Here is a 17,167-nt window from a genome sequence, read left to right on the forward strand (position 1 = left end):
GGGACTCATCCGAGGCCCCGTAATCGGAATGAGAACACTTTAAAACCTTTAAACGAGGATCAATTGGAGGGCAAGTCTGGTGCCAGCAGCCGCGGTAATTCCAGCTCCAATAGCGTATATTAAAGTTGTTGCGGTTAAAAAGCTCGTAGTCGGATCTGTGTCTGGGCGGTGCCGGACCACCCTGGCGGTCCGTCGTGTCGCGGCCGGCCGTGTCGCGGGACCACGTGTCCCGTCGGCGCGGTCGTCGTCGCGCTCGTCAGCCGTCTCGGGGTGTTAGTTACCGGCACGTCGGCCGGACGTATTGTCGGCAGGCGGACACGTGTCTCGGGCTTCCGGCGCGCCGCGCGGCCACGCGTCGCGCGGCCGTCGGGGTTCGACGACGGCGGCCGCCTACTCCAATCTTGCTGCGCGGTGATCTTCACCGATTGCCGTCGGCGGGCCGACACGTTTACTTTGAACAAATTAGAGTGCTCAAAGCAGGCTCAAATCTGGCGGGGCGGCTTCACGGCCGTCTCGTCAAAAGGCCCTGAATACTGGTCGCATGGAATAATGGAACAAGACCTCGGTCCCGCGCATCTCCGCCCTTCGCGGGCGCGCGAAATCGCCCTCCGGGGCGTTTCCGTGCGCGGGCCGCCGGGCCGCGGGCGCCAGTCGCCCGCGCGTCCCGCCGGGCCGGTTTTCGGGACCGGAGGTAATGATCAACAGAGACGGGCGGGGGCATTCGTACCGAGACGTTAGAGGTGAAATTCTTGGATCGTCTCGAGACGAACTGACGCGAAAGCATTTGCCAAGTACGTTCTCGTATGATCAAGAACGAAAGTTAGAGGTTCGAAGGCGATCAGATACCGCCCTAGTTCTAACTGTAAACGATGCCAGCTAGCGATCCGCCGGCGTTTCATTAACGACCCGGCGGGCAGCTTCCGGGAAACCGAAGCTTTTCGGTTCCGGGGGAAGTATGATTGCAAAGTTGAAACTTAAAGGAATTGACGGAAGGGCACCACCAGGAGTGGAGCCTGCGGCTTAATTTGACTCAACACGGGAAACCTCACCAGGCCCGGACACCGGAAAGATTGACAGATTGAGAGCTCTTTCTTGATTCGGTGGGTGGTGGTGCATGGCCGTTCTTAGTTGGTGGAGCGATCTGTCTGGTTAATTCCGATAACGAACGAGACTCTGTCCTGCTAACTAGGCGGGTAACCCCGGGTCGGCGTGTGCGCGGCGCGGGCGGTTTCGGCCGTCCGTGTTCGCGTACCCGTCGGCTCGGCCCGGTATCCCCGAACGCGTTCGCCCGTCGTCCACGGCGGTCGTCGAGCGCGGCCGCGCCATCCGCGTCCCGGCGTGCGGCGGGCGTGTGTCGGCCGGGGGGCAACCTCCGGTCGGCGCGCGTCCGTCGTGCGTCGGGCTCCGTGGTGAAGCGCGCCGTGTTCGCGGCCGTCGCCGGCGGATCACGATACGTTACTAGGGCTACCGCCGGCTCCCAGGAGCTTAAACTCTTCTTAGAGGGACAGGCGGCGGACGAAAATAGCCGCACGAGACTGAGCGATAACAGGTCTGTGATGCCCTTAGATGTTCTGGGCCGCACGCGCGCTACACTGAAGGAATCAGCGTGTGTTAACATTCCTGGGCCGACAGGCTTCCGGGTAACCCGCTGAACCTCCTTCGTGCTTAGGGATCGTGGCTTGCAATTTTTCCACGTGAACGAGGAATTCCCAGTAAGCGCGAGTCATCAGCTCGCGTTGATTACGTCCCTGCCCTTTGTACACACCGCCCGTCGCTACTACCGATTGAACGGTCGCATTGAGGTCTTCGGAGTGGACGCGCGTTATTCGGCCCCCTCGGGGGCTGGGTCGTCGCGCGATCGCGAAGATGACCGAAATCGGCCGTTTAGAGGAAGTAAAAGTCGTAACAAGGTTTCCGTAGGTGAACCTGCGGAAGGATCATTAGAGACGGGCCCGCGGTACCGGCAGCACTTGCCGGTCTCGCGCGCGCCTAATCCGACCCCGTGGCCGCGTGCGCTCGCGACTAGCTCGCCGACCGCCCGCGCGCCGCGACCCCCGACCGAGCGTCGACCGAAAGATGGTTAACGTCGAAAGACCATACGGGCCCCGCCGTGCGTCCGCGCACGGCGCGTGGCCGGTAGAAGTTTCGTCGACAAAAAAAAACACCCGACCCCGAACAGCGGATCACTTGGCTCGTGGATCGATGAAGACCGCAGCTATCTGCGCGTCGTCGTGTAATCCGCAGGTTATACGAACATCGACCAGTCGAACGCACATTGCGGCCTCGGTGACCCGCGGGTCCCGGGCCACGCCTGTCTGAGGGTCGTATACCGGATACTCGGCCAGACCGATGCGCCGCCGGCAGGCGTCCGACGGCGGCGGCAGTCCTCCCGGGGACTGTCCGCCCGCCCGTCGGCCGCTCCGGTGGTGCGAGATTGGCGGTTCGACCGTGGAAAACCGCGCTCGCGCGGCCGCCTCCGGTCGTCCGCCCAAGTTGTGACGGCAAACAGTCACGGGTTCTCGCGTCGTCAAACGGCACGTCCCCGTCCGCCCGCCGCGCGAGAGCGCGGCCGGGTCGGCTGAGAGTCCACGGACCTCTCCGGCTTCCGAGACGCGGACGCGGACGGTCACCGTACGGGCGGAGCGCGGACCGCAGGCTGCCGTGTAATTTAAAAAAAAAAAAAACCGATACGTTCCGACCTCAGATCAGGCGGGACTACCCGCCGGATTTAAGCATATTAATAAGCGGAGGAAAAGAAAACAACCGTGATTCCCTTAGTAGCGGCGAGCGAACAGGGAAAAGCCCATCGCCGAATCCCGCCGCGCACTTTTGTGTCGCGGCACCTATGGGAGTTGTGGCGTACGGGCCGGCCTCGTTGCCGGGGCGCACGTGACGGTCCAAGTCTCCCTTGAACGGGGCCATGGCCCGCAGATGGTGCCAGGCCAGTAGAGGCCGTCACAGCGTTCCGGGATCGGACCGCGCCTTCGAGTCGGGTTGCTTGAGAGTGCAGCCCGAAGTTGGTGGTAAACTCCATCTAAGGCTAAATACGGCCACGAGACCGATAGTTTACAAGTACCGTGAGGGAAAGTTGAAAAGAACTTTGAAGAGAGAGTTCATAAGAACGTGAAACTGTTCGGGTGTAAACGGACAGAGCCCGCGAGTCCCCGCCGGGCGAATTCACGGTCGGTCTAACCGCCGGCCGGATCTTTCGCTCGGTTAGCGGACGTCGCGACCCGTTGGGCGCCGGCCGAAGGCTTGGGTGGCGTTCGTCGCGGCGGTTGCGTTTCGGCGTGACCGTTCGCGCCGAACCCCGGTGCTCCTGGTCGGCTCGCCCGACGGCAAGAACCGTCGACGCGGCCCCGTCGCAGGCGGGGGTCCCGTCGGTCGGCGACGATTTCGGGCTACTTTCCGACCCGTCTTGAAACACGGACCAAGGAGTCTAACGTGTGCGCGAGTCAACGGTGATCTTACGAAAAACCACGTTTGGCGCAATGAAAGTGAACCGTTTACGGTGCGGACGATGGCCTAGCGACCGAACCCACCGGCGTTCAAAGTCGCGCTGGTCCGCAGTCCGGGGGCGTCTTCGCCAGGTCGGCTTCGGCCGTCCGAGGGCGCACCCTTAGCGCACACGTTGGTACCCGAAAGATGGTGAACTATGCCTGGCCAGGATGAAGTCAGGGGAAACCCTGATGGAGGTCCGCAGCGATTCTGACGTGCAAATCGATCGTCTGAGCTGGGTATAGGGGCGAAAGACTAATCGAACCATCTAGTAGCTGGTTCCATCCGAAGTTTCCCTCAGGATAGCTGGCGCCGATGTGTCCCGCCCGTTCGCGGGCGTACGGACGCCGGTGGGACTCCGCGCTGTACGGCGCGGTAACAACACGCTCGTAACACGGAGGATGTCTCATACGGTAAAGCGAATGATTAGAGGACATTGGGGCCGAAACGACCTCAACCTATTCTCAAACTATAAATGGGTGAGATCGCCGGCTTTACCTGGTACACCGCGTGAACCGCGTGCGAAGCCGGCGACGGAACCCTAGGCGCTTAGTGGGCCATTTTTGGTAAGCAGAACTGGCGCTGCGGGATGAACCGAACGCCGAGTTAAGGCGCCGAAATCGACGCGTATTCAGAGACCATGAAAGGCGTTGGTTGCTGATGACAGCAGGACGGTGGCCATGGAAGTCGGAATCCGCTAAGGAGTGTGTAACAACTCACCTGCCGAAGCAACTAGCTCTGAAAATGGATGGCGCTGGAGCGTCGTGCCTATACTCGGCCGTCGACGGCATAGTGGGGCCGGTCGTCGCTCGCGGCGGTCGGTCCCGGCAAGCCTCGACGAGTAGGATGGCGCGGCGGTGTGCGTCGAAGGGCAGGTCGCGAGACCGCCTGGAGCCGCCGTCGGTGCAGATCTTGGTGGTAGTAGCAAATACTCGAGAGGGGCCCTCGGGGGCTGCCGTGGAGAAGGGTTTCTTGTGAACAGCCGTTGTCCAAGAGTCAGTCGATCCTAAGCCCGGGGAGAGATCCTCGTACCACGGGCGAAGGCGTTTTCGAATCGCCCTTGGGGCGAGAGGGAATCCGGTTCGTATTCCGGAACCCGACGCGGAACCGCTCCCTAGTGTTCGGGGCTCTTTTGTCTCGTCTGGGTAACCAGAATGAACTCGAAGAAGCCGCCGGGGGATCTGGGTAGAGTTCTCTTTTCTCTGTGAGCGTTGTACGTCCCTGGAATCCTCTAGCCGGGCGATAGGGACGCGAGCGCGAAGAGCACCGCTCGTTGCGGCGGTGTCCGTGATCCCCACGCGGACCTTGAAAATTCGAGAGAGGGCCACGCGGAGTCTTCGCGTCGGTTCGTACCGATATCCGCAGCAGGTCTCCGAGGTGAGCAGCCTCTAGCCGCATAGAATAATGTAGGTAAGGGAAGTCGGCAAAACCGATCCGTAACTTCGGGATAAGGATTGGCTCTGAGGAGCGTGGCTGTCGGGTTCGGGTCGTCGTAGAAGCGTAGGCGGTTTTGGCGACACCCCGGCCGTCGCCCGCGCGCCCGGTCTTCGGACCGGGAGCCTCGAGGCGGCCGCGGGCCCGTCGCCGTCCGCCGACCGTGGAACCACCGAGCTTCGGTCGCTGGCCGCGTCGCGGCCGGCCGATCGCCTTGGTGTCGGTTCGCCGTCACCGGGCGGTCCGGCCGCCGCGGCGTCGGTCGCGTAGCCGGATCGACAGCCATGTAACGGTCAACTCAGAACTGGCACGGACCAGGGGAATCCGACTGTCTAATTAAAACAAAGCATCGCGATGGCCCGGGACGGGTGTTGACGCGATGTGATTTCTGCCCAGTGCTCTGAATGTCAACGTGAAGAAATTCAAGCAAGCGCGGGTAAACGGCAGGAGTAACTATGACTCTTTTAAGGTAGCCAAATGCCTCGTCATCTAATTAGTGACGCGCATGAATGGATTAACGAGATTCTCACTGTCCCTATCTACTATCTAGCGAAACCACAGCCAAGGGAACGGGCTTGGAAAAATCAGCGGGGAAAGAAGACCCTGTTGAGCTTGACTCTAATCTGGCATTGTTCGGAGACATGCCGAGGTGTAGCATAAGTGGTAGACCCGGACCAAGGCGTGCGGTTTCGGCCGTTCGTCTCCGGGCCGACCTTGAAATACCACTACTCGCATCGTTTCCCCACTTACTCGGTAGAGCGGAACGCGCGGTTCCGGCCGCGGGTGCGTCCGGCCTTCGGTCGTCGTCCCGTCGCGTCGTCGGTTTGCCGTCGGTTCGTCCGGCGCGCTACTGGCGCGCGGCGCGGTCGCCGTTCCGTCGGCCTGTGCCCGTTCGTGCCGGGCCGCGGTTGATATTCCGGTAGCGTTAAGCACCAGCCGAGGGATCCGGGCGTCAAACCGCGGACCGCGTCCGTCCGCGTACGGCCGACCGTCAAAAGTCGCCGTCCGCGTTCGCGGCGTTTCCGCGGGCCCGGTCCCTGGTGCGATCCGTATTCCGAGGACACCGCCAGGTGGGGAGTTTGACTGGGGCGGTACATCTGTCAAAAAATAACGCAGGTGTCCTAAGGCCAGCTCAGCGAGGACGGAAACCTCGCGTAGAGCAAAAGGGCAAATGCTGGCTTGATCCCGGACGCTCAGTACGCGTAGGGACTGCGAAAGCATCGGCCTCTCGATCCTCTCGTCCGCGCCACGAAAGTGGTTCTCAGCAGTAGGGACGGTAGTGCAGGGGCTGCCATAGTTGTCCTAAATCAGGACATCGAGGTGGTAGCCCTGCAGGGGCTCAGCGATAGGTTCTGCGCCGTGGCCAGTCTCAGGAAGAGACATGGACAGGCGGTCGTGTTCGTGTCAGCCTACTTCAAGTACAGCATCCCGACACGCATCTTTACGGACAGGCTAGGTGATATTCTTGATAGGGTCAACCAAGACGTCGTGATAGGGGCCGACGTGAACGCGCACTCGCCGCAATGGTTCAGTCGGCCGGGCAACAACTCGGGTTCAGCCCGGGGGACCCACGTCGAATCCCTGATCGCGGCGAAACACTTGACGGTGCACAACCAGCCTGGCCACCTCGACACGTACGAGAGGCCGGGTATGGGGGCATCGAACATAGATGTTACGCTGACGAGAGGGGGTTCACTGACGAACTCAGTCTCTGAATGGGAAGTGCTCGATGTCACCGACAGCGACCACAGGACCATCAGATTCAAGATCCGCGTCGGATCAGGGTCGGAGGGACCCGCGGTAGGGAAAAGTCGATTCAATGTTAGGAAAGCCGACTGGGATAGGTTTAGGTGGGTTCTGGCCCAGAAAGTTCTTGGTGAACATGAGACCATGGTGGGCGGTTGCGGACAGGTAGCGGAGTCTCTTACGCGTGCTCTCGGGCATGCCATGGAGGCCTCCATGCCCCGCTCCCGTAAATCCGTCAGGATGAAACCGCCATGGTGGGACGCCGGACTCGAAGAGTCCAAAAGGCGCCTCAATAACTTCAGACGCACCATGGACTATAAAGTCTCGGATAGGGACCAATTCAGAGTGCTCAGGAACGAGCACCTGAAAAAGATTAGGAAGGCCAAGATGGAGTCGTGGAGGAAGTTCGCTACCTCCAGCAACTCGGACATCTGGGGCCCGGTCTATCGTTGGGCTAGGAATGGATCTTCTAAGAGTAGGGTACCAAACGCTGTGCTTCGAGAAGACGGAACCTTCACGGTGACGGCTTTGGAGACGGCCGAGTGTCTGTTGGAGAGCCTAATCCCTAGGGACAGGGCTGCTCCTATCTTTGAGGCTGAGAGAGTAGGAAGAGTGAGACCAGAGGTCACGGAGGCCGAGGTTAAGGCGGCTGTCTGGAGGATGGCCCCTAACAAAGCTCCGGGACTGGATGGGATCACCGCTGGGGTACTCAGGAAGGCGTGGGGCGTCATCGGCTTGCCGCTGACCAACGTCCTGAGAGAGTGCCTCAGGAAGTCGGAATTTCCGGACTGTTGGAAGACAGCAGAGGTGGTGATCATCAGGAAGGGAGAGGACAGAGACCCGAGTCTTCCTAAGTCATATAGACCAGTCAGCCTGCTTTCGGCACCGTCAAAAGTGCTGGAACGGCTGGTGGTGGACAGGCTTGAGGAGGAAACGGGGGGCGCTCTTTCAGCAGAGCAACATGGTTTCAGGGTCGGTAAGTCCACAATCAGCGCGATCAAGTCGTGTCTGGATTGGGTGGACAACAGTGAGGAGATGGTGGTAGGAGTCTTTCTGGATATCTCAGGAGCCTTCGACAACCTGAGATGGAACGTTCTGATTAGGGACATGATGGATCTGGGGGCATCCGGTGCAACTAGATCTATCATACAGAGCTATCTGACGGGCAGAAGGGCGGTGCTCTCGGTGGAGGGAGCGACAGCATTCGCGGATCTCACCAGAGGCTGCCCTCAAGGCTCACAGTTAGGGCCAAGTCTTTGGAATTTATCTATGGATAGGGCGTTGGTCACCAACACGGACGATAGGGTCAAACTGGTCGCGTACGCGGATGACCTGGCGGTTCTTATCGCGGGCTCCGATCTCGAAGAAATTCAGGGGAAAGCGAGAGCGACGCTCGGCGCCTTGCGCGAGTGGGCGAGCCGAAGAGGTCTAACCTTCTCGGCAAGCAAGTCTCAAGCGATCCCCCTGAAAGGAGGGCTGCGGCCGGGGTTCACTGTTCCCTTCGGGACAGAGGACATCGTGGCTGTGAGTTCAGTTAGGTATCTGGGCGTTGAATTGGACAGTAGGCGAAATTTCTGGGCGCACGTGAGCGGCGTGGCCGGAAAGTCCGACTCTCTGTACAGTAGGCTTAGAGCGGCATCGTCTGCGGACTGGGGTCTCCGACAGTCCACCTCCGCCGTAATATACAAGGCAGTCTTCCTGCCTCGTATCACTTACGCTGCGGAGATCTGGTCGAAAGGAGTCCTCACGGCGAAGGCGATAAAACTCCTCGGCAGCAAGCAGAGGAGGGCCCTTCTCTCTCTAACAGGGGCATACAGAACGACCTCAACGGATGCGTTGCAGGTTGTTGCTGGGCAGCTGCCTCTAGATTTGGAAATCCGATGGCATGTGGTTAGGATCAAAAGGAAAGCTGGTGAAATCTCAGAGGAGGAGATGAACAACCAGTGGGATAGGATCATTGACATCTGGCAGGATAGGTGGGATAATAGCACGAAGGGTCGTTGGACCCATGCTATTTTTCCCGACATAAGATGGAGACTGGCTCTCCCTCTCGAGGTGGATCACTACGTGTGCCAGTTCCTCACGGGTCACGGAGACTTCAACTCCAAGTTGGAGTCTTTCGCCCTGCGTGGTACGGGCGCGTGCAGATGTGAAACTGAGGACGAGACGGTGGACCACGTGCTCTTCAGATGCCCTGTGCTCTCTGCTGAGAGAGCAAGGCTCATCAGGCTTGTGGGCGAGGACGCATGGCCGTGTGAGACCAAGGTGTTACTGGACACTAGGTCAAACTACTGTGCACTGCGTCGCTTTGCTAGGGAGGCCATCGAGGCCAAAAGATCTTCGGATAGAGTAGGTATTCTCCAGGCTAGGTAGGCTCCGTCACAGGCGACGGAGGGGTTGGTGGGGACCCGGGGTTAGCGTGTAAGCGCTGGCCCGAATCTCCACCGCAAGGCCCACCACTAGCCGGCTGGGGAGCCAAAATAGTGGTAGGGGCCACGCCCCGGGTTGATCCACTGACATCAACCAAAAACCTAGTCAGTACCACGGGAGAGGGGAGCCCCACCGCGCACAGATACGGCCAGCCGGAGCTGTGCGTGGTGCCCCTCAAGGTTGAGGAGCCTACCTCGGCTGAAACGTGGTGGCTGTGGGACAGGCGCCAGATAGTAGTACATAAACCACAACACCTAGTGGGAGGTCCGGTACCCAAGGTGGCACTTAACTGAGTCATTCCGGCCCTCAGAAAAGGTACGGGCCCTCCGGGGCCCGGTGCTGGTGGTCCACAGACGACCCTAGGCCGTAGGCGGTTAGCCGTCGACGTCCTAGCTCCACCTCCGCCCGTAAGTAGCGCCCAGCGCTAAGGCACGGACGGATGGCGGTAGGCGAGAGCCACAAAACCCGGAGACTCCTGTCCCTATCTACTATCTAGCGAAACCACAGCCAAGGAGGTGGGGCATGTGTGTTTCGCTGGGCGCCGCGGGGTTGACGGACCGCGGCGCTTGCCGAAGGCCGGGGCGTCCACGTCGCCGGCGGATGGATACTGACTTATAAAGTTTGCTAACACCGAGCCAATCGTCCCATTTACGGTTGATTACGTGAATCAACCGGTGACACGAGATCCAATCGCGGCGTCTCCGACGAGCGACTCGCTGGAGTGCGTGAGATGAGAATCACAGAAGGCCAACGCTAGCTCCTATATGCTTAAGGCGTTGCGTCGGGTGATTACTTCTCCGAACATCCCTCATGAGTACCTTGACCGATAGATGGTTCGCATCAGCTATGAGCAAAGATGCGTTCCTGGCGGAAGAGATCAAACCGAGCGGATGGGAAAACGCACCGGCGACTCGCAGGAGTGCGGGAGATGAGAACCACAGAAGGCCGACACTAGCTCCTATATGCTTAAGGCGTCGCGTCGGGTGGTTACTTCTCCGAACACCCCTTATGAGTACCTTGACCGATAGATGGTTCGCATTAGCTATGAGCAAAGATGCGTTCCTGGCGGAAGAGATCAAACCGAGCGGATGGGAAAGCGCACTGGCGTCTCGCAGGAGAGCGGGAGATGAGAATCACAGAAGGCCGACGCTAGCTCCTATATGCTTAAGGCGTCGCGTCGGGTGATTACTTCTCCGAACATCCCTCATGAGTACCTTGACCGATAGATGGCTCGCATTAGCTATGAGCAAAGATGCGTCCCTGGCGGAAGAGATCAAACCGAGAAGATGGGAAAGCGCACCGGTGACTCGGTCGGCGGATTGGCGGTGATTTGGATTCAGTCAATCGCTTACAAATGACCCAGTCCGGAAGGGAGGACTCCGGAGGTGTGCGCCGGAACCAACCTCGACGACTGGGTGCCACCAGTGGCAAAACCTTGAACGCAACAGCCGTAGGGCCGGCAAACTCAGTTTGTCGTCAAAATAAGCACAATTTGTTACCGTAAGACTGAAATCACCGAAGAGTGGGCGGAGACAGGATCCACATACCTGACCTACGGGCAGGTAACATCTTAGTAACGTTAGGCGGAAGCGAGAAGGCGGGGGCTAAGGTCCACCGCTCCCGTAAGAACTGCTAAAGAAACTGCGGTGACGACGGCAACGGGGGGTTCAGATCCCCCGCCTCTGAGCGGAAACCGACCGCTACAGACAACACGAGGACACCAGAACTCTGAAGGCGGCAGAGCGAGGATGGATCCGGGGGGCCGCCGGCTACACCGGGCCGGTGATCCCGCGCCTGCAATGGTGAAGCGCCCGCTGGTTCGGGGGGGAGCCGGCGGGCCCCCGGAGTGGTCTGACCTAGGTTGCTGAAAGAGCATCGAGGTAACCCCGTGAAGACTTACAGGCGCCCGCCCGCATGGCAAGGACGGCCCAACCGGGCCACGACGAGTCAGGCGGATGGAACGACCTGTACAAGTACACGCCTGCTACCGACCGCGCCAAGACGAGTCACGTTGAGAAACTGGCTGACTAATCTGGTCCGGGAAAGGGGCAGGCGGGGTACGGTCTTAACGAAGCTAGCCCTAGAGCTTCGGGTTAACTGAACTGTAATCACAAGGGCCCGGGGCAGGTCATCCTTGGTGCTAGCGAAATGACCAAGGACCTCCGGGTTCCTGGGCCACCTGTACCTTCCAAGGTGGCAGCCTGGTGGTTTAGAATGCGCTAAGCCATAAACGGGTCTGAAATGGGTAGGAAGGCGGGGGGGCGCTCGAACAAGGCTACACCCTCGAGCGCCCTCACGAAAAGCTCACTCATGACTGTGTGGAATCATGAGGAGCAAAAAGAGCCGCGGAATTGAGGCCGCGGCTGACGATGTCCTGCTCGGGTACAGGACTGGGCGGTTGACGAACGGCCTGAAGGCGTCTTCGCACCCCCGGGCCACCGGAGGGCCCCGTCCCGATCTCAACGCCAGTGGAGGGCGCATCTCCAAACCGAGCTTCCCGGGGGAATAGGAAGCACCTTGAGGTGGTCTCAGAGACTTACCGGTGGCAACGGGATAGGGTCATCAATGAAGGAAAAGAGGACTGGCTAGGCAGCTTCCAGCAGACCAGCCATTCCAACAGTAACCCCAGAGATGGGCAGCTTGCCAAATGCAGGTCCCCAAGGATCGCAGAGCATCTGCTTACGCATACGACTGCCCGACCGTCGGCTACGAAAAAGATCCGCGCTCAAGGTGCAAGCGATCGGAGCGGACCGAAACGCTGAGCGCGGACTCACGGGAGAAACCAAAAACCGTGTTCCGGGCGTATCAACGCACTGACGATAGGGAGACCTGTTAGGCACGTCAAAAGACCCCGACGTGGGTCCTCGTATAACGATGACCGAGGTGATGAAGGGCACCTTCCTTTTCCGCACGGGAACCATCTACCCAAGTGGGAAATCTATATCACCTGCGACAAACCAGTGGGCTTGGGCGAGAAGCGCCAGAGCATGACGAGGGAAGCAGACGTGGACCTCCGTCGGCGCGCTGGCGCTTCTAGCACGAGCCCGACTGAGAGCACACGGGCCCGACCAACTCGTGTGCGAACACGTGCAAGGTGGAAGTCCGGCCGGGGGACACCCTCCGTCAAGCACTCAAAACCCGAACACTCGGTACGGACACGGCACCCGGCAAAGAAAACCGTACCACTCATAAAAGGTCGCGTCGCGACAGTGTAAACAGCTGCCCCGACGCCGATGCTAGTGGGAAAAGAGTCGTTGTGAGTACTCTGGATAACGGATCCTTCAAGCTCATCTCGCGGGCGACGAGGATAGCCCCACTGGAAACCCGACTTAGCTAACGCCCGAACGGTAACAGTGCCCGTCGAGCTGTGTGGCGTGCGTCCGACTGACGTGCGCGGGTACCTCGAGTGCTCGCGCCCGCCGGCCGCGCGTTCGCGACATATGTGGATGGCCTCGCGGGGGCTGCTGGGAGTAGCGCCTTAGTAGAAGGGGGGTTATTTGCCTGGAGTCGAATCCAGCGCTCGCCGACGCGGTTATACGAAACCCACCGATCTATCTCGTACGAGAGTAGCCGGCGGGGGACCGTCAGTCTGGCGCCAGGGCGCCCTGACGTAACCCGTCGGAGGGATGTTTCCGCGTCACCCAAAGGCGTGAAGGAGTCGCCCTCGAGACATATGGCTAATGGTGTAAAAACCCCCGAGGTGTCGGCCTTATAACTCCCCGTCACACAGTGGTTAGTAATGTCCCTATCTACTACTAGTGTTGGTCTGACAGCCATACAGTGCGGACGTGTTTTTGAGGTGCTCCGTGTACAACTCAAGTTCCGAACGGGTTAGAGTAGTTCAATTTTTGCGTTCTTAGTACCAAAAGATTCGTCTCGAGTAGACGCTTCTACTGGTGCATCGAGCGCGAAAATCGGTTAGGTTAGCAAGGCGTGAGGGCGTTTTTAGTCTGTCGCAAGCGTAAACTCTTTGTTTACGCCCGACCGGCAAAACCCTTTCAGCGATTTCTCGGGCTGTATTGCGAATTTCGCGTCGGACGATACACCGTTGAATTCGTGCTGTTCTAGCGCTAATTTTGGTGTAGGCCGCGCGAAAGTTCGACTTTCAGTGCCGAAGTTAGGCTCAAAAAGTTCGCGAGCGAACAGAAGGTCACAGAATCGAGGTACGACATCGCGGTTTGGACAGTCGAATAGTCTTTTTTAAGATAAATCGACGGGCCCGAGCTGCGTTTTCGTGCAGCGATTTGCGGCCCCAGCAGCGACGATCAAAGTTCCGGCGGGCGAGAGACGCGCGGCGGATCGTGCGGGTGCGCGCGGACCGACGCCAACGCGTGACGTGTCCGAGTGGCGTACGTGCGGCGCGCGGTGTTTAGGATCGTGCGAGTGCGCGCGGCCTGAGTGGTCACCGCCCCCGGGAAACTGCGAGTGCGCGAGCAAGTGTGCGGGCGCGCGTGAACGTGCGAGTGCGTACAACCGGTCCCCCCCAGTGCAACGCTCTGGTGGGCGAGTGCGCGGTGCGTGCGCGTACGCGAGCGGCGCGTTAAAATTCCCGCGAACAGACCGGTGTCGATTTTGAGTCGGTCTGTATAAGCCTTAGGGCGAACACGTTGCTGCGCTGCCGCCATCAGGTAAGGTGTTAGGATTTATATTATATAGGTTAAGGTAGCATAGTTCCAGTGCCGTTAGTACTCCCCACTCGCAAAGGAGGAAAAGGCGCTGCCACTAGGGTAGGTAGGCTCGATAGTTGTATTTAGGTTAAGTCCAAGAGCGCGGTCAGTCATGTCTGACATGGAACTGACCGACGAAGAGGGGGGATGCCTGGAAGAGGTAAGGGCGGGTGCACCGGCGGCGGGGGTCCCAGAGGGGGACACCGTCGCCAAGGTACAAAAGAGGAAGAGGGTGGACGGTCCAGAGGAGGAAGGCATTTCTGATTGCTCCTCCTTTGGTATTTCATCCTTTCCTCAAAAGGCAAGGAATATTGGTAGGGACCTGGACGCGCTCCTTCTGGCAGAGAAGGAGAAGCGAAAGATTTCGGCGGCCGCTCTGCGGACAATCTTGGAGATCAGGGAAAGGTATGAGGCCTTGCTCGATGAGGCCTATAGGCAGAACACGGTTCTGCAAGGTAGGGTCGAGGAGGCGAGGCGGTCTCAGTCGAGACCTGAGGTGCGCGAGGTTGTGGTGGAGAGGACGGTTGCGCCATCTCCGCCCAAGAAGAAGAAGAAGGTCGAGGACAAGGCCAAGGCCAAGTCTGCGGCTGCTAAGGAGAAGGTGAAGGGAAAGGTAAAGGAGCAGCCGTTTGTGGAGGTTGTGAGCAGGAAGAGCAAAAGGAAAAAGAAGAAGAAGAAGAAGAATGAGGAGAAGCCCAAGGAGCAGCCGAGAGTGGCCATCACCACCTCCAAGAAGGTGGCTAAGGCCATCGAGAGGGAGAAGGCGAGGGCTCCGGCCCGCGCCTTCGTCGTCTCGGTGGGGGCTGCTGGGGCCAGTGAGGCCAAGAAACAGCTCTGGGCCGATCTGGTCAAGGGGGTGGCGGTGCCCAAGCTTGGCGGCTCTGCGAAGCTCCCGAGAGGAGATCTGGTGGTTAGGCCGGCTGACGAGGCCACGTATGCGGCCTTGAAGGCCATGGAAAAAGACGGTAAGGGTGTGAGAGAGGAGAGTGCGAGATGGCCGACCGTACTAGTGTATGACGTGGATAGGGAAATTCCTAAGGAGAAGCTCGCGGGCCAGATCGTGGATCAGAACCCGGAGCTTGGTCTGGACAAGGAGGCCGTGGTCCCCCTCTTCATGAAGGGGCCCAAGACGGACGAGCTTGTTTGGTGGGTCTGCTCGGTTAGACCAAGCGCCTTCAAGACTCTGGTAGGAAAGAGTCTTTTCATCGGGTTGGCCAAGTGCAAGGTCAAGGAGTACGTTGACGTAGTCAGGTGCTTCAAGTGCCAGCATTTCGGTCACAGGGCTCTGAAGTGTGTGCAGACGGTGGACACTTGCGGGCGCTGCGCGGTCAAGGGCCATAGGGCCAAGGACTGCAAGAGCGTGCCGGTCAAGTGCGCCAACTGTGGCCTGGCTGCTCAGTCGGGGCACAGCGGTTGTGTGGCTCTTCACAAGGCGACCATCACGGTTGCCCGTAGGACAGATTTCGGCTCAAAATGATCTCTTCGACCTACTGTGTAGTCCAACTGAACATGAACGGGAATCATCTCGTCTCAGATCAGATACTGGACTACAGCAGGGCTAACGGGGTTGAGGTGCTTCTGCTTCAGGAAGTGCTGACCTCGGGAGACAAGTTGCTAGGTTTTGACTACCGCGCCACGAAAGTGGTTCTCAGCAGTAGGGACGGTAGTGCAGGGGCTGCCATAGTTGTCCTAAATCAGGACATCGAGGTGGTAGCCCTGCAGGGGCTCAGCGATAGGTTCTGCGCCGTGGCCAGTCTCAGGAAGAGACATGGACAGGCGGTCGTGTTCGTGTCAGCCTACTTCAAGTACAGCATCCCGACACGCATCTTTACGGACAGGCTAGGTGATATTCTTGATAGGGTCAACCAAGACGTCGTGATAGGGGCCGACGTGAACGCGCACTCGCCGCAATGGTTCAGTCGGCCGGGCAACAACTCGGGTTCAGCCCGGGGGACCCACGTCGAATCCCTGATCGCGGCGAAACACTTGACGGTGCACAACCAGCCTGGCCACCTCGACACGTACGAGAGGCCGGGTATGGGGGCATCGAACATAGATGTTACGCTGACGAGAGGGGGTTCACTGACGAACTCAGTCTCTGAATGGGAAGTGCTCGATGTCACCGACAGCGACCACAGGACCATCAGATTCAAGATCCGCGTCGGATCAGGGTCGGAGGGACCCGCGGTAGGGAAAAGTCGATTCAATGTTAGGAAAGCCGACTGGGATAGGTTTAGGTGGGTTCTGGCCCAGAAAGTTCTTGGTGAACATGAGACCATGGTGGGCGGTTGCGGACAGGTAGCGGAGTCTCTTACGCGTGCTCTCGGGCATGCCATGGAGGCCTCCATGCCCCGCTCCCGTAAATCCGTCAGGATGAAACCGCCATGGTGGGACGCCGGACTCGAAGAGTCCAAAAGGCGCCTCAATAACTTCAGACGCACCATGGACTATAAAGTCTCGGATAGGGACCAATTCAGAGTGCTCAGGAACGAGCACCTGAAAAAGATTAGGAAGGCCAAGATGGAGTCGTGGAGGAAGTTCGCTACCTCCAGCAACTCGGACATCTGGGGCCCGGTCTATCGTTGGGCTAGGAATGGATCTTCTAAGAGTAGGGTACCAAACGCTGTGCTTCGAGAAGACGGAACCTTCACGGTGACGGCTTTGGAGACGGCCGAGTGTCTGTTGGAGAGCCTAATCCCTAGGGACAGGGCTGCTCCTATCTTTGAGGCTGAGAGAGTAGGAAGAGTGAGACCAGAGGTCACGGAGGCCGAGGTTAAGGCGGCTGTCTGGAGGATGGCCCCTAACAAAGCTCCGGGACTGGATGGGATCACCGCTGGGGTACTCAGGAAGGCGTGGGGCGTCATCGGCTTGCCGCTGACCAACGTCCTGAGAGAGTGCCTCAGGAAGTCGGAATTTCCGGACTGTTGGAAGACAGCAGAGGTGGTGATCATCAGGAAGGGAGAGGACAGAGACCCGAGTCTTCCTAAGTCATATAGACCAGTCAGCCTGCTTTCGGCACCGTCAAAAGTGCTGGAACGGCTGGTGGTGGACAGGCTTGAGGAGGAAACGGGGGGCGCTCTTTCAGCAGAGCAACATGGTTTCAGGGTCGGTAAGTCCACAATCAGCGCGATCAAGTCGTGTCTGGATTGGGTGGACAACAGTGAGGAGATGGTGGTAGGAGTCTTTCTGGATATCTCAGGAGCCTTCGACAACCTGAGATGGAACGTTCTGATTAGGGACATGATGGATCTGGGGGCATCCGGTGCAACTAGATCTATCATACAGAGCTATCTGACGGGCAGAAGGGCGGTGCTCTCGGTGGAGGGAGCGACAGCATTCGCGGATCTCACCAGAGGCTGCCCTCAAGGCTCACAGTTAGGGCCAAGTCTTTG

The 17,167-nt window shown here is 59.1% G+C and overlaps 1 non-coding gene across 1 annotated transcript; it reads left to right on the top strand.

Moving 5' to 3' along the window:
• The first annotated feature begins 2,167 nt into the window (after window positions 1-2,167).
• On the top strand, window positions 2,168-2,325 carry LOC132937767 (5.8S ribosomal RNA). The gene has a single exon (XR_009663831.1). It is a non-coding gene; the product is annotated as a 5.8S ribosomal RNA (ribosomal RNA).
• Window positions 2,326-17,167: the final 14,842 nt, after the last annotated feature.

This window comes from Metopolophium dirhodum, chromosome 1 (genome assembly GCF_019925205.1).
Source record: "Metopolophium dirhodum isolate CAU chromosome 1, ASM1992520v1, whole genome shotgun sequence".
Taxonomy (NCBI): Eukaryota; Metazoa; Arthropoda; class Insecta; order Hemiptera; family Aphididae; genus Metopolophium; species Metopolophium dirhodum.